Genomic DNA, 21,713 nt, shown 5'->3' on the forward strand with positions numbered 1-21,713 from the left:
AAGTTTCTCTAGTGCCTCAATGGGTTGGTAAGCAAGCTGTTTGGTGTTGGGTGGTTTTCGTAATTTTTTGATTTCTGCTGTCGTGAGTGCTACGAAAGCAGCCAGGTTTGAGTTGGTTTGCAAGGGAGGAAACTTGTCCGACTTGATTTTCAAAGTGTTGAAGGGTCGTTCGGGTCTTGGAGTGGGGATGGCGTCTGACATAAGGGTTTCTATGTCTGAGATGTCATCAAAATCGGAGAGGTCTGCCTCGTCACAAAGTGATAGAAGGAGATCCATGTCTTCTTTGTGCTGTTGAGCACTAGTAGGAGAGATTTCTGTTTTGGGTTTAGAGTACAGACTCTTAAGTAACAACTTCCTTGCAAACAGGTGAATGTCCTTTATAATTTCAAAAGTGTCCAGAGGTGCCACTGGGCAGAAAGAGAGGCCTTTGGTTAGTAGTGTCATTTCGTCGGTAGAGAGTTCGTAATTCGAGAGATTTATTATATCAAGACCGACATTGGATCTTGGTTCATCATCCATCAATATAGGATGGTCTAGGTATCCTGCCGTGTGTGAACTACTTGAGGAAAAAACCCAGTATCCGTGGTTTCTCTGATTGTGGGTCTTAGTCCTTCATGAGTAACATGGGTACTTTGTTGTGAAGTCGAAAACACAGGAAACAGCCCGGTTTTATGAGCTGGGGAATTGCTGTGTTGATTAAATCTTTCGGAGTCCGCGTGGGTATTGGTGGGTCCTGGCTGTTGTACTATGCGTTTCTTGATGGTGTTGTCATCTTGGTCCGACAAGGCTCGTTTCGGTTTAGCATTCCTATTTCTAGTGGAGTTTTGTGTGGGGGCATTGTTGGGAACATTTGATGAGGCCTTATTGCCCTTTTTGGAAGTAAAGGCGTTACCTCCTTTTGAGGAATTTTGTTGGGTGGAATATGCTGTTTGCCATTTGTAGGCTTTGCCTTCTTGGAAGGACCGTTTGTCCCTCCAGAATTTTGTTTCCTTTTTGTGCAGAGTTTCTGCAGTGACCGCATCAAGTCGTCCCTTGATTTTGGTCTCATGCTCTTTAAAGGCAGGTAACGCCAAAAAGGGTAAAAGTTTGGTGTAAGTTTCGTCAATGTCCTTTTCAACCTGTGCCGATCTAGTCTTGTATTCTTCTATGAGAAGTTTCATCATGTTGGCAGTACAAAGTTGGAGGTTTAGCTCCCATTTCTTCCGGAACTCAGGATTTACATTGTCTAACAATGGAAAAATCTGAATCCGGAGACCATAGGGGTTAATGTCTTCTCTTAGATATTTTTCAAAGCTCTCAACGTGCCAAAAGAGGGCTGCCTTCTTTTCAACCAGTCTGCCAAGTTGGCTACACAAGGAGGAAAGCTCAGACTGTATGGCCTCCCCCTTGTGATGACTGGCAGAATAGCCCTGCATTAGGTCATCCCATTCCTTGCCTTGAAACATGGTCGGTGGCGAAAATAAAAAACTGCACCAGATAAGAGTGTCTACTTGCTCAGAAAATTAGTGCAAGAGGACGTAATCCACAAAGAGTGTAACAAAGTATAGTACAAATAATGAATAAAGGTAAAAATTTGTACAATAATTCAAAGAATATATGAGGTAAGTAGCGATCAAACAAAGATGTAAATGGGGGGCTGAATTTTCTACCCTGAATACGAAAGTATGAATAGAACATCTATTATGGTTTGGTCTCAAATAGTTGCCGACACCCCTGATGAACAGAAAAAAATGGAGGATCCCCCAGGGTGGGGCTTTTTAGGCAACAGTAGTACAAGTAGTCATGGTAGATACAAAATATATAATAGTTTAATAATAACAGGACGGTATCAAACAACGTTCAGTAAACGTATATAGTACAAAGGTTTAAAAACAACACATTAATGGGGTGTATTGGAAAAAAGGTGAAGAGTCCACAATATAAATACTGGGCCCAACGCGTTTCGGGTTTCCTTCTTCAGGGACCGAAGTATGTGTGGAGTCAGAAAGTGTAACAGACAACTTTTCTAGAAAACAAATAAATGACAATGTGTTGAAAATAATAACATACAGATGAAAAACATTAAACTGGTACAGATAAGAAAAAATCATACCACCCGAGAAGTTTCAACGGCTCAGCACACCCCTTAAAAGGACATCGCAATCGGGACGCATGGCAAGCCTCAGATGGTAAGGAGAGGAGTGAGGACTGGCATCTAATATCAATCACAGCGTAGCAAGACCTTTGGCCCGAAGTGTCACAGCGTAAAAGTTTATTGATTGTATATATATATATTTTTACCTGTCCAAAATATAAATAAGAGGACAGGATAATATCAACGGTGCCGCAGGCAACAAAAACGAAAAAGAACGCAAAAAAGGATCGCAAAAAAGAAAGCTGAACCAAGATTTTATATATGAGGCTAGAGACATACCTGTAATGACAAAAAGTGGCCAGAGAGGTCAGTAGAGGGATCGGAAGCTAAAAAATAAATGAAAGAAATAAATCCCAGTTTAGAGATGTACAGAGTATAGGAAATGGCATGTAAAGCAATAGTATGGGGGTCAGGGTGGGAAACATGAAGGGACAAAGTACTTACATGGGAAGAAAACACAAGCAGTGTAGAGTGTGTACAGCTGCTGCAGCCATCCAGCAATGTCTGACATTGTGGGGCTGCTTGGCTTTTAAATAGGAGAGGGGGAGGAGTAAGGTGGGAGGGGTCTGTAAAGGAGCCTGCGTTGCTATGGGTCAGTGTGGAAAAGGGGGCGTTGCCTCCAAGTGGGGAGAGGGGAGGGACAGGTAAGCCCTGCTCTCATCATGTGGGAGCCCGCACTAATGACGTGCAGGGAGAAAAAAAAAAAAAAAAAAACACATGGCAAGTGACCAGGAAGATCACCTGACACGGGGGTGGAGAATATGCAGAATAGTTGGTTGCATGTTGGAGAATAAGAAACGTATAATAAAGGGGGCATGACCATTACTAGTACAGGAGGAGAAGGGTATAAAAAGGGTCAGCTAGGGAAAAAGTAGTAAGAAGGATTGGAAATGCAAGATGCAAATAAATGTTTTTGTTATAGAGTGATTTGTAAGCACGGTTGCTGCTCAATGCAAGCAGGGGTTTGTATATACAGTATCTTTGTGTACAGGTATGCTCAGCCATAAAATTAAAGGGACAGCAATCTAAGAAGATGTTGTATTAAAAGGATATTATAATTATGCAAGAATGGGGACACGTGGGCCAAAAGGTCCAGGGGCAAAAAGGAAAAAACAGGGGCACGAAAAATGTCCACTGTGTGATCCCTGCCCCTGTTATAGGCGCAGGTATAGACCCATGGTCAAAGACACCAAAAGGTGCATGGGGACCAGGTCAAAAAAGCCGTCTCCCATGGAAGGAGGACAGACGGCTTACGTGCGCCCAGCTAAGGAGTGACAATAAGGGAGATGCCAGTCAAGCCAAAATGCGCTTCGAACGCGAATCCCCAGGGGGTGTACTGAGGGATGAATGGGCATGGTGATAAATACAGGGAAAATCCAGTATGTATTACTGACATGGGCAAATGACAGAGTGGAGAAGGGGGTAATGAAAGGAGACAATCGGTGACATAAGGTCCTCGAAATATAGAGTGGTCTTGGTCATTCTTTTTCACAACCCCCGGAGGAGAAACCTTCCAAAAAAGGCCTGAAGCTGATCTGCTCATTGAGGCCCGGTGGAAGATTGGCCTCTAATTCGGCAATCCACCGAGTTTCATGCTGCAAGAGGATCTTATACCAATCCCCACCTCTGGGGCTTGGATGGATCCTATCGAGGATTAAAAATTTAACCCCTGAGAAAAGTCCATTATGTTGAGACAAGATGTGGCGCCCTAGTGGTAAGTCTGGGTTGGCCGAACGCATGGCGCTCCTTGTCATCTATTTGCAAATAAGCAGTAGTGGCATCACCAGTACACATTTTTTTTTGTGTTCATGGTGCCAAGTTGTTGCAGGGCATGTTAAAAATAGGGGTATGGACCCAGAGGAGTGGAGCAAAGCCTGGTCCTTCATAGCCAAGTGTTCCTTTAACACAGTGCTTCTCAATTATTTTCTGTCATGCCCCCCCCAGGAAGAAGAAAACATTTCGCGCCCCCCGCGCGACTGTAAATAGTATCATTTGTCTATAAAATTGTTATAAGTACACCTCTGCATAACACTGTATCCACATATCCCCCCACACAGTATTGCCCTTCTTCACATATCCCCCCACACACAGTATTGCCCTTCTTCACATATCCCCCCACACACAGTATTGCCCTTCTTCACATATCCCCCCCACACAGTATTGCCCCATCACATATCCCCCCACACAGTATTGCCCCATCACATATCCCCCCACACAGTATTGCCCCCTTTACATGACCCCATCACATACCCCCCCACAAAGTATTGCCCCCTTTACATGACCCCCATCACATATCCTGCACACAGTTTCCCCCATCACATAACCCCCCTTTTCCCCCCACAGCACAGCCCCCACTCCTCGTCCTTAACATTTCCATATATTTTTCCTCCCTCTCCACTCCTACCTGTAACTTTTCAGCGCGGAGAGCAGGAGGCGGGACATTCGTCAAGTGAAGCCGCAGCAGCACTGGGCGGGGCGACTTTTGGGCAAACTGGTGATTGGCTGCTAGGACCGCCTCCTAGCAGCCAATCACCTGCCGTCCAACATGACAGGCTGCTACCTCTCTGGTCCCGTCCCCAGTTCAAAAATGTCCCGCCTCCCTCCGTCCCCTCCTCTAACTAGCGGAGGAGGCTGGGGACAGAAGCGGATACTAAATGGCGCGATCGCCGCGGTCCGGAACGAGCCCCCCTTTATGGAGCCTCGCCCCCCCCCTGGGGGGCGCGCCCCACTATTTGAGAAGCACTGCTTTAACATGACTACCCTAGAAGCTGAATACAAAGTTCTCCTGAAATGGTATTGGATCCCGGCCCGGATAGCTCAAACTAGGGATGTCCCGATACCGATACTAGTATCGGTACCGATACCGAGCATTTCCCCGAGTACTTGTACTCGGGGGAAATGCTCCGATGCCTCACCCGATACCTGGGCAGGCAGGGGAGTTGCAAGTCTTCTCCCCCATGCTGTCTTTCCCCCATGCTCGTCTTCTCTCCCCCCCGCTCCGTGACAAGCTTCTCTCCCCCCGCTCCTCCGTGACAAGCTCCCGCTCCTCCGTGACCGGCTTCTCTCCCCCCCCCGCTCCTCCGTGACAGGCTTCTCTCCTCCGTGACAGGCTTCTCTCCCCCCGCTCCTCCGTGACAGGCTTCTCTCCCCCCGCTCCTCCGTGACAGGCTTCTCTCCCCCCGCTCCTCCTTGACAGGCTTCTCTCCCCCCGCTCCTCCGTGACCGGCTTCTCTCACCCCGCTCCTCCGTGACCGGCTTCTCTCCCCCCGCTCCTCCGTGACAGGCTTCTCTCACCCCGCTCCTCCGTGCCCGGCTTCTCTCCCCCCTCAATCTGTCAGGATGGAGAGCGGCGGTAGGAGCCGCTAAACCCGGCTCCTACCTTTTCAGAATGAACAGAGTCAGTGATCACTGACTGTCCATTCATATAACTGAGCATCGTAAACTGTGTTTACGATGCTTCAGTTTATGAATGGATAGGAGCCTCTGTCTCCTGTCCATTCATTTCCAGTGCAGCTGAGAAAGGGACTGGGGATCTGTGACCTTAGTCCCTCTCTCTGTCTTAAAGGGGAGACGTTAGAGGTCTGTTAAGACCCCTGATATCTCTCCAAAGACCCCCAACAGGGCTGATTAAAAAATTGCAATAAATATTTTAAAAAAAAAATATGTAAAAAGAAAAAAAAAACACACTGACAATCCCCCTAAAAAGAAATAAAAAATCACTGTAAAAAAATAAAATAATAAAAACAAAAAATACTGCCACTGTCACATGACATTAAAAAAAAAAAAAAGTATCGGTATTCGGTATCGGCGAGTACTTGAAAAAAAGTATCGGTACTTGTACTCGGTCTGAAAAAAGTGGTATCGGGACAACCCTAGCTCAAACCCATCTTATAATGACAGGTGCTTCAGATGTTGCGGTCTATGAGGGGATGTTGTTCATACCTGGTGGTCTTGCCCTCGTCTGACAGGATTCTGGTCCAGGGTGTTTGGGCTCCTCTACTCCTTGTTCCACATACAAATTTGCAAGGATGCTAAAGTGGCCCTATTGCATTGCCTGGTGCAGGAATTGTTCTCATACCAACAAAAATTGGTGACTTATGTATTCATAGTGCTAAGCAGGCGATTGCCAGAGCTTGGAAAAAGCCCATTGTTTCAGTTGCCACGGTGAAGAGCATCTTGACCGACCTCATGATCAATGACAAACTGTCTAGTAGTCTACATGACTCGCATTCTAAATTTCTCAAAGTATGGTCATCTTGGTGGTCCTATGTTCTCCCCACCCTGCATCGGAACAGTCTGGGCCTCTCCTAAATGCCTTTACATGAACTTCCCCAGCCTGCAGGATTTCTCCCTTCCCCCTCTCCTTTCTCTCCCTCTCTTTTCTGCCCCCCCCTCTTTATTTCCCTCTTTCTCGCTCTTCTCATTTCTCTGCATATTGAGACTAGGCATAGATTTGCCCTCAGTCTCGCCTTTCCATAGTACAACCCTTTGTCTGCAAACCTAGGGCATTTTGGTGGACCTGCGGTCATCTCACTATTTTGGTTTACTCATATCGACCCCCTGGTGAAGAGATCCAGTAGAGCTACACATGTCATATCTCTAGTTGCTTATTAGTGCACCTAAATCAGGGATCCTCAAACTACAGCCCTCCAGCTGTTTTAGAACTATACATCCCATGAGGCATTATAACACACTGACATTCACAGACATGACTAGGCATGATGGGAATTGTAGTTCCTGAACAACTGGAGGGCCGTAGTTTGAAGACCCATGACCTAAATCATGGGCTCCCTTAGTAGGCCCTTGATACTTAGGTGACAGATGTGGACCTATGGCTTATACCCCTAGGTCGCTCAAGGAATGTTGTGTATCTCTAAAAACACCTAGTTGTTCATATCCTTGCCCATGCCATTGTGATATGTTTGATTTACTGTACTCCTGCGTGGGTGATTGACTGTTTTGTTATTGAACTTTCTACAATAAAAATAGTGTACTAGAAAAATAGGGGTATGATTAAGGGTGGCTACAAATGTAGGCGTGCTTTAAAGTAGGCATGGTCAGTAGGTGTCCCAGATTGTATTCTGAAAATCTGGTAATCTTACTTTAAAGTTACCTGTGACCAGTCTGACGACATCAATAGATGAAACGTACGTCAAGGCGTTCCTGGTCACGTTCAGCTATTTCCGGATTTGGCACAGAGAGGCGGTGGAACGCACGCTACACCTACTCACGAGAGTGAGACACAGTGCAGCTGGTGCTCCACGTCACATCTAGCTGTAACACGCTTGATTCCTTAGTGCCAAGGTCTCAGCACTTGCACAAGTAAGCGGCCATTTGGCTTTTGTTTTTAATCTGTTTTACAATAAATCGCAGAACTTCACTATGGCCCGTTTTTCTTCATTTTATCCATGATAATTTCTTCTGTTAGTGTCCATTCTTGGCCAGTCCCATCCAGGTACCAGTACAGACCTTAGGCCACCAACTGTACTAAAGCTCCACCTGATCCTTTTTTTTAAAAACGAAGGGTCATGGTGGTCTGGTAATTAGGCACTTACCTCTACCTCTCACCGGGTGTCGCCAGTTTGATATCTGTTCCGTGGTGATGGTGTCTACTCTCAAATCAACCATTTGATGCATGGTTTTCACACCACTTTAGGGAAGCAGCTTCTTTAATATATTTTATATTTTTATATTACCATAGCGGCCCGTAGAGAGCGTCCTGACTCTCCTGTAGGAAGGGGTCAAGCACGACACTCCACACCAGGCAGAAAGCCTTGCATTACTGTGTGGAGTTATAGACAGAAGAACAGGAAGTGAGGATTTCTCAGAAGAAATAAGGACATTTATAAGCAAAATCGAAGGATGAGGTAAGTGAAGGAGGACTGCACTAAGGTAAAGGAAGCTATTTAGGGAAAAAAATTGTACCTTTACAACCCCTTTAACCACTTGTCCACCGGGCCTATTTTAGCACTTCTCTCCTTCATGTAAAAATCTATTTTTTTTTGCTAGAAAATTAATCAGAACCCCCAAACAATAAATATTGTTTTTTAGCAGACACCCTAGGGAATAAAATGGCGGTCATTGCAACTTTTTTTCTCGCACAGTATTTGCGCAATAATTGTTCAAACGCCTTTTTTTGGGAAAAGAAACGGTTTCATGAATTAAAAAACAACAAAACAGTAAAGTTAGCCCAATTTTTTTGTATAATGTGAAAGATGATGTTACGCCGAGTAAATAGATACCTAACATGTCACTATTTAAAATTGCGCACACTCATGGAATGGCGCCAAACTTCGGTACTTAAAAATCTCCATAGGTGACGCTTTAACATTTTTAACCGGTTACTATTATCGAGTTACAGAGGAGGTCTAGTGCTAGAATTGTTGCACACGCTCTAACGCACGCGACGATACCTCACATGTGGGGTTTGAACGGCGTTTACATATGTGGGCGGGACTTGCATGCGTGTTCGCTTCTGTGCGTGAGATAACGGGGATGGGACAGGACAGGGGCATTTTGAAATTTTTTTTTTTTTTATTTTTTTTTTATTTTACTTGATTTTTTTATTTTTACACTTTTTTTTTACATTTTTTTTTGATCACTTTTATTCCTATAACAAGGAATGCAATAGGAATCAGTGTGACAGGTCCTCTTTATGGAGAGATGTGGGGTCAATAAGACCCCACATCTCTCCTCCAGGCTTACAAGCATGAAATCGGTGAAAAAAAATTCCGATCACATGCCGACAGCCGCGATTGCGGCTTTGTTTACTTCCGGGTACCGGGCGTGACGTCATAACGTTGTGCCCGGGCCTCCGACGGTCATAGAGATGACTGGTGACCATCTGGTCACCAGTCATCTCTATGCTTTCCAGCAGCGCTGACCGATTCGCTCTCTGGGCCCCCGATGGCACGGGAGAGCCCGGAGAAGCAGCGGATGGCGGCGGGAGGGGGGGATGTCCCCTCCCGATGCTTATAAGAACGATCAAGCGGTGGAACCGCCGCTTTGATTGTTCTTATCATGCACAGAATCGGCAGCTGAAGACGGTGATATCTGAATGATGCCTGTAGCTGCAGGCATCATTCAGATATCACCACACAAAGTGGAGGACGTCATATGACGTTCTCCCGTGGACAAGTGGTTAAAGTGAGTCGCTTTCATAGGGGAGCATTGGTCGGTGACTGTTTTCTTCCATGGAGACTTAAAGGGGTTGTAAAGGTTAGTTTTTTTATTTTCTAAGCTAGTACATTGTTGGTTCACTTACCTTTTCCTTCGATTTCCCTTCTAAATGTTTTTTTTCTTTGTTTTCCTTGTCTGAATTTCTCACTTCCTGTTCCTCCTCAGTAAGCTGTTCAAGCTGACTAACCACAGCTCGTATAATCGTGGCAAGCTTACTGAGGAGAAACAGGAAGTGAGAAATTCAGACAAAGAAAAAAAAACTAACCTTTAGCCCAGGTTCACACTGGGCTGCGGGAGTGAAGCTGTGCGAGTTCAGCTGAACACGCACGATTTCACTCCCGCTGGCAGTCCCGATTTCGGGCCGCATTGACACCTGCACAAATGTCAATGTAAATCGCGGTCCGAAATACATGAACTACTTTTTGAAATCGGTGCAGCGGCCCAGATGCGGCGTCGCACCGATTAAGATGGTGTTATTGCCGACAATTGCCAGCAAATGCCGCCGATTTAAGATGCGATGCATGGAACATGGCAGATGTGTTTTCCTTGTGTCCAGTGGAGTGGAGCTATACAAGAACTTGTATGCAGGTGGACAAAGTGATAACTGTATGGAACATGAGATTGACCATCACCCGACTCTGTGATAACATCACAGAAGGGTAATGTAGTTAGTGTTGCTCACGAATATTCGTATTGCGAATATTCGGCTCGAATATGGCATATTCGAGTATTCGCGATATATTTCGAATTTCGCGGTGAATATTCGCGATTCCGAATATTCGCATTTTTTCAATTTTATTTTTAAAACAGATCACATCCTATCGACGTCTAAAAGCATTGCTGGTATGATTAGAGACCCTGGGCCGAGTAGCTAAGCTGAGGCGATCCTTTTATGTTGCCGAATTAAAAAAAAACAAAATTGCGAATTTTCGCTAATGCGAATGCGAAAATTATTGCGAATTTTCGATAACTGTGGTAGGAGAACTCTGATTGTCTCTGATGCAAAAGGGGGGGGGGCTTTGTGTATGTTTCTGTTATTAATATTTGTATGTTTGATATTATTTTTTTTTGTTAGAAGGAAAAAATTGCGCATACTTTAAAAAAAGGGGAGAATACAGCAGCAACTCAAAAATGTTATACAACATAAATTAATACAAGACAGAAAATGGAGTCGCTCTACAAGAATAAAAAATATGTCTAGTGACAAGAAATGTGGGCAAATTATAAAATAAGCAAGCGCAAATAACTTGTGAAATACACAGTGAAACAAATATATAAAGAAATATAGTCCCAATAATAGAAAAATAATCTTTCATAAAAATGTCTTTGATATGTGAAGTGAAAAAAAGTCCAAAGCATGCAGCATGAACGTGTTCAATCTTCAAGGTGTTTGATTGACAAACGGCTGTGACAGATGGATAGAGTAAAGAATCACCACCAATGCAAAACACTTTTTATTTTCTATTGTAAAATATCACGAATATTCTGAGCCAATCAGAGTGCTCCTTCCGCATTTGCCGAATATTCGTGTAGCGCTCACCCCCGAAGGAGCCGCTGAATTATCGGGTCTTCTGTCTCACCTCTGTGACACACCACAAACAATGAATCCACAGCACACCAGCACACCTTGTGAAGTTTTATAACAGATTTAATGACTGTGGGATAGAGCAAAAGCCCTTAATGTCTCCCCACTCTAATATAATACAACTAATAACAGAATGAGATAATACGTTTAGATTGAATGCGATGAACAGTAATATATCTATATACTTAGCAGTATCGACCCCACCCTAAACTACTGGCCAGTAGTACTGTCCTAGGCTAGCCAACGTTGGGGCCCTGGATGTATGACAGATGTAGGAAATACACTTGTTGCAATGGCCAAAGGCCGCTCACCACTTCCAATGTCTCTTTGGGGAAGGAGGATGGTTGTCTGCGGAAGCGAGTGTCCCTCTTTCCTCAGACCGACGTCTGTGAAATGGATGCAGTCTTTTAAAGCCTCCGGCAGGACATCTAAGATCGTCTAGGGGCCGTGTGGGGAATCTGGCAATAACCTCCGTCAGCTGTACTCACTCAGTTGGGCAGGCTGGATTACTCCGGTGGCTGGATCGGCCCTGCGACCAGGCCTCAGTTCGATCGCTCAAAACACAGTCTCTCTCTGTTTCAGTAGACGAACATCAGTCTCTCCAAGAACTATTGCATAGAGCCTGTGTCTCAGTGGCAAACACACAGCTCTGACACAAGCTGTCTTAAATCACTCTGTGATGCAGATCTGTGTTCCCTGGTCACTGTTCCAGACTCCCTCTCCTCAATACTTCCTCCCCTCTCTCCTGGAACTTCCTGTCTCAAAGCCTCCTGGGAAATGCAGTTATCCAGCCCCTTGCTGTAGAAATGTATCTCTATGTCTGTTCTGTACTGAAGCCTCCAAATATGTGCTCTCTGGCTCCACCTGCTGCAATATATATATATATATCTACATCCTCTTAAATGGCTGAAAATCACAACAGGGCTACATTCTCCCCCTACTTAAAGTCTTTGGGGTCCCCCCCAAAGGGTAAACTGTATTTGTAAGTTCTACAGACAATATATACAGTATGAAAGGCACATATAAAGTTTATACTAGACCATCTGAATACCTTTACTGCGCATAGATAGATGCAGTCTATGACAACGTCTAGCAAGTGGAGGGGGCAGAGGAACACTCCACCAAGGTGTGCTGATGGTCGGGATTGGACACAAGTCCTTTGATACCTCTGTGGTTAGGGTGGACACTTTGGGTGATCTGCGTACAGTAGTGATAGCTTCCTCTGTGCTGTTCCCTGGTGAGTCATAAGTGAGTCTCTGAGGAGGTCGCACCAGTCGTTTGGACCTTGATTCTAGAAACCCGGATGGGCCTTCATCTGCTGAGTCCTCTTCTACTTGCTGTGTTAACTGAGGGAATTCAGTTTCCTTTTCAACTGGCTCAACAGGGGTATCTTCTAGCACTGAGGTTTCCGGCAAGAGACTTTCCACTTGAGAGGGTACAGAATTATCCTCGTTTGCTTGAGGCACAAATTCAGGGGCATCTGGTCTCAGATTGCTCAAATCCGGCTCAGGAGTCATAATAGTTGGATGAACATCCATAGGTTCAGATGGCCACATCCAACTCGGACACACATCTTCCTCATCGCTGTCGTCCTCACTTTCTCTTGTAGAAGGTGGCTGTTGGGACCGAGTAACAGGTGCTTGACGGGAAGTGGATGGAATGGGTGAAGGAGACTCATCTCTATCTGGTACCCACACAGCTTCATTCAGAGGTAGGAGATGATTCCGATGCCAATTCTTCAGTGGCCCGGTCTTTCCCTCTGGTCGAATCTGGTACACTGGCAGGCCAGGCAATTGTTTACAGACGATGTAGATCTGAGAACTCCATCTATCAGCTAGTTTGTGTCTGGCCGAAGCACCCAAATTTCTTAATAGAACTCGATCACCTGGCTGTAAATCCTGTACCCGAACCCTCAAGTCATAGTTCCGTTTGTTTCTTTGTTCTCTACTCCCGGATGTCAAACGGGCCTTCTCAAATGCAGAAGCCAGGTTTCTCCTCAGTCTATCCACATAACCCTGGTGAGAGGCAATAGACGTCTGGTCAAGGGAGAGGCCAAAAGCTAAATCTACTGGTAATCGGGCTTCTCTTCCAAACATGAGGCGGTACGGTGAGTATCCTGTAACATCACTTTCTGTGCTATTGTAAGCATGCACAATGGTAGAGATATGCCGACTCCAGTGCTGTTTCTCCCTGATCGACAGTGTTCCCAACATATTGAGCAGAGTCCGATTGAATCTCTCCGGTTGTGCATCACCCTGGGGGTGATAGGGGGAGGTTCTTGACTTCTGAATCCCCAATAGATCCAAGAGCTGCCTGATGAGTCGACTTTCAAAGTCTCTGCCTTGATCAGAATGGATCCTCTGAGGTAGACCATAATGAACAAAGAACTTTTCTACTAGGACTTTGGCTACAGTAGGAGCACGTTGATCTTTGGTTGGAAAAGCTTGAGCATAACGGGTAAAGTGGTCTGTCACCACTAGGATATTTCCCTGTCCACTAGTGTCAGGCTCTAAGCACAGGAAGTCAATACACACCAGGTCCATAGGCCCTTGACTCTGTAGATGGCTCATTGGAGCAGTCCTAGAAGGTAAAGTTTTCCTCTGGATACATCTTAGACAGGAATGGCAGTAGCTTTCAACTTCGGTTCTCATGCAGGGCCAATAGAATCTGTCTCGGACCAGTTTAAAAGTTCTCTCTGCTCCTAAGTGACCATGGTCATCATGCAAAGCTTTCAGCACATTTTCTCTATGCTTCTCTGGGAGGAACAACTGCTGCTTTTCTTCTAAGTCATCCGAGGGGCCCCTTCGGTAGACCACCCCGTCTAGCAGTTTCAACCGTTCCCACTCTTTGTGGACCAGACGAGCCTCTTTTGGTGAATCAGTTAGTAGGAGCCCTCTTTGACCCGCTTTCATTGCTCTCAGAGTTAACCCGATCAAAGGATCTTCAGCCTGATCTACTCTCAGGTCCTTCTTCGTGAAAGTAGGCAGGCCCTCACTCCTCAGCTGTGTAGGGTTACAATACATTTTAGGGACACCGGCAGCCATGACTCCTATGGCCTCTGCTCCAATCATTCCTTTGGTTCGGCACTCCACCCCTTGGCATAGGGCTTGAACTCCATCTGGAGTCAAATGAGTCCACTCTGTTTCTGGGACCCCTGTGCTATAGGGTCTCCTGGATAAGGCATCCGCGTCTTGGTTATTGACCCCAGGGCGATATTTGAGGCTGAAGCGGAATCCTGACAGGGCAGCCAACCACCGGTGCCCAGTGGCATCCAGTTTGGCCGTAGTGAGAATGTAAGTGAGTGGGTTGTTGTCAGTTCTGACCACGAAATTGGCCCCGTACAGGTAGTCTTTTAGTTTGTCCACCACTGTCCACTTCAAGGCCAGGAACTCCAACTTGTGAGTGGGGTAATTCTTTTCAGAAGGGGTGAGACCCCGACTCACATATGCCACCGGTCTCAGGAGGCCATCATATTCCTGGTATAGTACTCCTCCTAGCCCTTCTCTGCTAGCATCCACATGTAGTTCATAAGGCTTGGCAGGATCAGCGTAGGCAAGGACAGGAGCCTGTGTTAGACTTCCTTTCAATTGGAGGAAAGCTTTTTCACATTGGTCGGTCCATTCCTCCTGGATTGATTCACGAGGCTTCCTAGTTCCGTGGGCTGATGAACCCGGCTCAAAGGACATTGATTCATCTTCTGCTCCTTCCATTCTTAGAAGCGTGTTCAGAGGCTGAGCTATCTTGGCAAACCCCTCTACGAACCTCCTATAGTATGAGCAGAATCCTAGGAAGGACCGGAGTTCAGTAATATTACGAGGTCTCGGCCATGAAGCCACAGCTTCCAACTTCTTAGGATCAGTTGATATGCCTTCTGCTGAAACAACATGTCCCAGGTACGTGACTGAAGGCAGACAGAACTGACACTTCTCTAAGGAAAGTTTCAATCCTTCTTCATGCAGCCGCTTCAAGACCTTTTCCAACCGCTGCTCATGTTCTTCCAGTGTTCTTCCGAAGACTATTAGGTCATCTAGATACACTAGTACCTCGATCAGGTGCATGTCTCCCACCGTCTTTTCCATTAGTCGTTGGAAAGTTGCTGGGGCTCCTGTGAGGCCTTGGGGCATTCTATTAAACTCAAAGAATCCCAGTGGACAGATGAAAGCAGTCTTCTCTTTATCTTCAGGATGCATGGGTATCTGGTGATATCCACTTCGCAGGTCAAGTACACTAAACCACTTTGCTCCTGACAGACACTGTAAGGCATCTTCTATTCGAGGAGTAGTGTATTGGTCGGGAATGGTTCTTTGGTTGAGTGTGCGGTAGTCTATGCACAAACGGATGGAACCGTTTTTCTTGCGAACTACCACGATGGGTGAGGCATAAGGACTCCTGGATTCTTGGATTATCCTGGTCCTTTTCAATTCAGCCAGCTGTTCCCTTAGGTCATCTAGATCTCCCAATGGGACTCGCCGTGACCTTTCTCGAAAGGGCTTGTCATCTTGGAGGCGAACGCGGTGCTGAGTGCTCCTAGCACACCCCACATCAAACTCATCCTTGGAGAATAAATCTTGCCACTTGAGGAGCTGAGACTGAATTCGCTTCTTCCACTCAGGTGAGACAGGGGCATCTTTAGGATAGAATTGTTCAGCTGGGATCTCTCTGTCTACTCCATCTATCAATTCAGTGGGTGAGAGGGGTGTGGCAGTGGCCACTTGTCCAATCGGCATCCGTGCCTTCAAGGTCACTGGGGAGTCTGACACATTGCATACACTTACAGAGACTCTCCCACGGGCCCGCTGTAGAGCTCTGGTGGATATTATCTCAGGCACCAATTCCACTCCAGATCTCTTCATATTTCTGGGATCAGTTTCCAGGACCACATAGGGGCCTGGTTGTGACCAATTCAACTTGACTGAGGCCCGGAAACTAGTCATTTCTCCTGGCTGTAAGACCTTCTCTGCTCTTTCTAATCTCCAAAGCCGTCCCACTTCTGCAGGGGCCCTCTGTTCTTGAATAATCCGCTGGTAGATTGGCCGCAACATCGGGTGCATCTCCTCTGAAGTAGAACTCTCTTCCGTCACTAATGGAGTTATAAGGCGTCTCACCAAGTCAGTATTTGTTCCCACAATCATAGAACTTCGATTAGCTCCTGGTGGGCTGGGACATACAATGGCTAAGGCGTCACAGACCCCTGGTTGTCCAACAGTTGCCGAACTGAACTCCAGCTTCACTTGTAGACACCCATCATATGGAAGCTTCTGAGTCCCAATACCCCAGATTTCGAGATCCTCTAACTCCATCAGGGGTAGATGCTTCAAATGCTTCTGGTAGAAGTCCCGGTAAATCAGTGTTACTTGAGCACCTGAATCGAGGAGAGCCTTTGTGTAAACCCCTTCTACTTGAACTGGGATAATGGGTGAAGGGCCTATCAACTGGTCAGGGAACTTCTTCGGAGTAGTAGAAGGCATAGACCCAGTCGGCTGCACTCTAGCCCTCTTCCTCGCTTGTGGTGGTTGTTTTCTTCCCCCTTTCGGGTGTTTAGGTTGTGGGTGTGCCTTGCCTCCCTCTGACACAGGACCAGACGCCAGGGGAGGGGATCTTTTTGTCGTAGCAGGTGAGGCTCTGGGTAAAGACTTGGGCCTCTTATTGGTATCCTGGGAATCAGAGCAGTCTTCAGTAGTTGGGCACCCAGTTTGCTCCCTCACTGGGGCCCTCTGTAGTTTCCCGCCGGTCGATAACTTCCTCTTGAATTCGATGGGCTCGGACAGATATTTCGGTAATGACCCACTCCTCCGCAATTATAGCAGATGTTTGACGGTTTCTTGATAGGCACCACCTGAGTAGTAGATTCAGGAACTGGTTCTGAAGTGACTTTTTCAAGGGGCGACTTGACACCTGCAGACAATAGGGTTAGCATTTGCATCAGCTGGGAAACTTGAGCCTTTAATTGCTCCACTTCTGAATTCCCATTCGACACATTGAGCGTTCGAACCTCAGCAGGAAATGAAAATCCTGAGCCCTTCTTTTTCTCCTCTAGGATAGCCTCTTCCTCCCTTACCATCTTAATGAGATCAGAGTATTGCAAAGAGGTACCCCCTTGTAAGGTCTTCAACTGGATCCAGATGGGATCGGAACTCAGAGCGCCTCTCAGGATCTGTTTCATTCTAACTTGATCCATATCCCTGGCTTCTATTCCTTTCTTTAGTACAATCTGGTATAGCATTTTGTTTAGTCGTCGAATATACTCGGAAAGCTGCTCATTTTCCCGTTGAAACATGTGTTCAAATAGGAAGATTAGATCTGTAGCTTTCTCTGTGCGCCCAAACTCATCTTGTAGCATGCGAAGATAGTCATATGCTGTACAAGACTCCTGACTGAATTTCAAATTTCGGATGGCTTCTGCTGCAACGCCTTTCAGACTTTCAGTAATGCGTTGTTTCTTTTGAGCCTCTGGAACATCCCATTCTTCCAGTGCTTGCATAGCCTGTTCCATCCAGGTTTCATACTCTTCTTCTCCAGGAGGTACAGGCTGCACTCCAGAAAAAATTCTCAACTTCCTGTAGCCATAGTTCACAGATGGCGAGGACATTTTTCTAACGCTCTCTACCAGTTTTCCTATGTCCATGAAGAAGGAAGCTGGGGGGTAGTTAGTGGTTGGTACAGAAGTGGTAGTTACTTCCACTGTGTCTGACATGGCCTGGCTTGGTCCCTCCAGACAACTTGCTGAGGTGAGTAGAGGGAATAACCGTGCTTTAACTTCTCCGGCTAGCTGGATGCTATCACCCTGGAAGCAGGTTGGGACTCCTTTCTTCCATTCTAGTAGGGCATAGGTATGGGAGACTTTTTGATCTATTTTCGTGTCTATTACAAACACTTTCTGGTCAGGTGCTAGTGTAGTTACTGCTTGACGGATCTGTTCCTCTGTCCATTTGTCAGCAGGAATGTCCATTACTATACTCAGCCCTAATTGGCCATTTTGTTCTTTGCACCACTCTGCTGCGGTGTTTGGATCCATTGCTGGCTCGTTTGTGCGGTTATCACTTTGCGAGAGGTATCAGAAGAAATCCCGGACGAGCACCCCACGTGTAGCGCTCACCCCCGAAGGAGCCGCTGAATTATCGGGTCTTCTGTCTCACCTCTGTGACACACCACAAACAATGAATCCACAGCACACCAGCACACCTTGTGAAGTTTTATAACAGATTTAATGACTGTGGGATAGAGCAAAAGCCCTTAATGTCTCCCCACTCTAATATAATACAACTAATAACAGAATGAGATAATACGTTTAGATTGAATGCGATGAACAGTAATATATCTATATACTTAGCAGTATCGACCCCACCCTAAACTACTGGCCAGTAGTACTGTCCTAGGCTAGCCAACGTTGGGGCCCTGGATGTATGACAGATGTAGGAAATACACTTGTTGCAATGGCCAAAGGCCGCTCACCACTTCCAATGTCTCTTTGGGGAAGGAGGATGGTTGTCTGCGGAAGCGAGTGTCCCTCTTTCCTCAGACCGACGTCTGTGAAATGGATGCAGTCTTTTAAAGCCTCCGGCAGGACATCTAAGATCGTCTAGGGGCCGTGTGGGGAATCTGGCAATAACCTCCATCAGCTGTACTCACTCAGTTGGGCAGGCTGGATTACTCCGGTGGCTGGATCGGCCCTGCGACCAGGCCTCAGTTCGATCGCTCAAAACACAGTCTCTCTCTGTTTCAGTAGACGAACATCAGTCTCTCCAAGAACTATTGCATAGAGCCTGTGTCTCAGTGGCAAACACACAGCTCTGACACAAGCTGTCTTAAATCACTCTGTGATGCAGATCTGTGTTCCCTGGTCACTGTTCCAGACTCCCTCTCCTCAATACTTCCTCCCCTCTCTCCTGGAACTTCCTGTCTCAAAGCCCCTTGCTGTAGAAATGTATCTCTATGTCTGTTCTGTACTGAAGCCTCCAAATATGTGCTCTCTGGCTCCACCTGCTGCAATATATATATATATATATCTACATCCTCTTAAATGGCTGAAAATCACAACAGGGCTACATTCGCAATTATTTTGTATTGTAAAATATCAAGAATATTCTGAGCCAATCAGAGTGCTCCTTCCGCATTTGCCGAATATTCGCAATTATTTTGTATTGTAAAATATCACGAATATTCTGAGCCAATCAGAGTGCTCCTACAGCATTTGTCGAAATTGCGCAGGAAATATCGCATTCGCATTTTGCGAAATTTCGAAAAAATATCAAGAATATTCTGAGCCAATCAGAGTGCTCCTACCGCAGTTATCGAAAATTCGCAATTATTTTCGCATTCGCAATAGCGACAATTCGCAATCATTTAATTTCGATAAAATATCACGAATATTCGAATTTAGCGAATATATCTCGAATATTCGACTATATATTCGAGATATATCGCGAAATCGAATATGGCGTATTCTGCTCAACACTAAATGTAGTGCATTCAGGGGCATTTCATTTAGTTTTTACTGCACATTAATGCCAATGTAAAATTCTTCCCCTTGAATCCTTCAGAGGATAAAGAGAACCCGATCCCACACATGAATGCACCACAGATGACATCATCACTTTTAAAAACACAAGGAAGGAAGCCTAAGTTTCTAATCTCAATAAAGCAAAGCTTTCTTTTACACCTGTATTAGACAGGGAGTTTGTCATTGACACCCTGTTATTTAGGATGTAATATGTTGGAGTCTTAATAAATAAATAAATGATTATAATAATAATATAAAAGATTATGATTAAAGAAAACCCTTCATGTTCTTTTTGGACATATTTCAAAAAACACTACCCCACCTCCAATTAAATAAATATAAATTGGGCGGAACAATATTTACTTACTGGTTATATATAAAACAAGAAATTAGGTCAATATTGACGGCAATTCAATTGCTTATTTGAACAAAGTGAGATCTTTACTCTTTAGTTATTATGAGGAAAAATACCAGGCCTACTTATGAAATTGTCAAGTCCATTTCCAGGTATTTTACAAAATTGTTGAACAGGAGAGACTTAGGCCCCATGCACACGAGACGCTGGTAAACTCGAGTTCAGAGGCATTTGGGCATTTTTTTCAACTGCCCCATAACACATTTAATGTTATCCTATGTGTCCATGCACACATTCACGTTTTTTTGCGTTTTAACCCTCCTGGCGGTATCCCCAAGCGTGACTCGGGGTTGATTTTTTCGACCAAAATCGGTAACCCCGAGTCACGCTCGGGGTAGATATGCAGAGCCTGCAGCGCGCGCTGGCTTACCTTGTCCTGGATCCAGCGATGTCACCACGCTGTGTGAGCGAGCGGGACCTCGCTCGATTCACACAGCGTCCTCCTGTGCCGCCGATCTCCGTTCCCTGCGACGTTACGACGCACGGGAGCGGAGATCGGCGCCAAATTCAAAAAAGTAAACAAACACTATACATACAGTATACTGTAATCTTATAGATTACAGTACTGTATGTAAAAAAAACACCCCCCCCCCTTGTCCCTAGTGGTCTGCCCAGTGCCCTACATGTCATTTTATATAATAAAAGCCTTTCTTTCTGCCTGAAAACTGTAGATTGTCCATAGCAACCAAAAGTGTCTTTTTATGTCAAAAATGGTTTTAGATCAGCTAGAAAACAGCGATAATAAATTATAATCACTTGCAGAATTGTGCGATAGCGATTTGCGGGGAAATTCGTCATAAAAAAAAAAAAATAATGACAGCAACAATTCTGCAACTGAGCAAATTTCAGTGATTTTGAGTTGATTACATTATTGAATAATTTTTATTTTAATTATATTATTACTTGCTATAATTATTTATAATTATTTATTATATTATAATTTAAAATTTTGTTTTTAAAAAAATGTCATACCCGGGATGCCTATTAGATTCTTGTTTGGTCAGATTTATGTGAGTTATTCCTAAAAATCACAGGCCTACAGTATAAAACGCCAAATTTCCTTGCAAATAATTGTACCGCTTTCAGCATGTTTTTTCAGAAAGAATCATACCGCCAGGGAGGTTAAAGCAGTTGGGTTTAGGCTCGTTTTTTCAGACGCAAAATTTTGGGTTCAGACGCAAATGTTTTTGCGTTTCAAAGCTTTGGGAGGGTCTACAATGTCTTTGTTATGAACGCTGATAGCTGCAAACGCCGTAAAACGCATCAAAACGCTGCGAAATTCGCGGCAAAAACGGGCGTTTTAAACGCCGGTTTTTGCCTTTGAAAACTTGAGTTTACATGTGTTTGCATTTGCTTCTTGTGTGCATGGGGCCTAATGCTCCAAGTACAGTTAGCTTATATTTAATTTATTTACTTGTAAATGTTTTGGATGATATTTCTCTCTAACAAGAACCTGCCTAATGGTATGAAACATACTAACGGGCCTAGAAGTAAATATTACTTTATGTGGTCAAATATTTTGCACATCTGGTTATCCCACACCTATAGGGCCAAACATATGTGAACTCCCCTGCAAATTATGCTCAGGTGTTTTCAGGTAAAGAGAAACTTTATCTCCCCACCTTCCACCCATGTTTTTTTTTCTAGACATTTTTACCTTTTTTTGCAGGACTATCTTCAAAAAACATACAGTATCTTCGTACACCCCTCACATTTTTGTTAATATTTTATTATATCTTTTCATGTGACATCACTGAAGAAATTACACTTTGCTACAATGTAAAGTAGTGAGTGTACAGCTTGTATGACAGTGTCAATTTGCTGTACTCTCAAAATAACTGAACACACAGCCATTATTGTCTAAACCGCTGGCAACAAAAGTGAGTACACCCCTAAGTGA

At 45.0% G+C, this 21,713-nt stretch overlaps 1 protein-coding gene and 1 long non-coding RNA gene across 3 annotated transcripts in view; one reads left to right on the top strand and one right to left on the bottom strand.

Annotated features, from left to right (window-relative positions):
* CRACR2A (calcium release activated channel regulator 2A) overlaps window positions 1-21,713 on the top strand; it is a 200,725-nt gene that overhangs the window by 26,009 nt on the left and 153,003 nt on the right. The gene's annotated exons all lie outside the window — the stretch shown is intronic.
* On the bottom strand, window positions 1,966-2,826 carry LOC120932653. Its single transcript, XR_005748026.1, has 4 exons — window positions 2,579-2,826; window positions 2,414-2,460; window positions 2,093-2,280; window positions 1,966-2,005 (listed from the first exon to the last, which is right to left on the bottom strand). It is a non-coding gene; the product is annotated as an uncharacterized LOC120932653 (long non-coding RNA).

Source organism: Rana temporaria, chromosome 3, assembly GCF_905171775.1.
Source record: "Rana temporaria chromosome 3, aRanTem1.1, whole genome shotgun sequence".
NCBI lineage: Eukaryota > Metazoa > Chordata > Amphibia > Anura > Ranidae > Rana > Rana temporaria.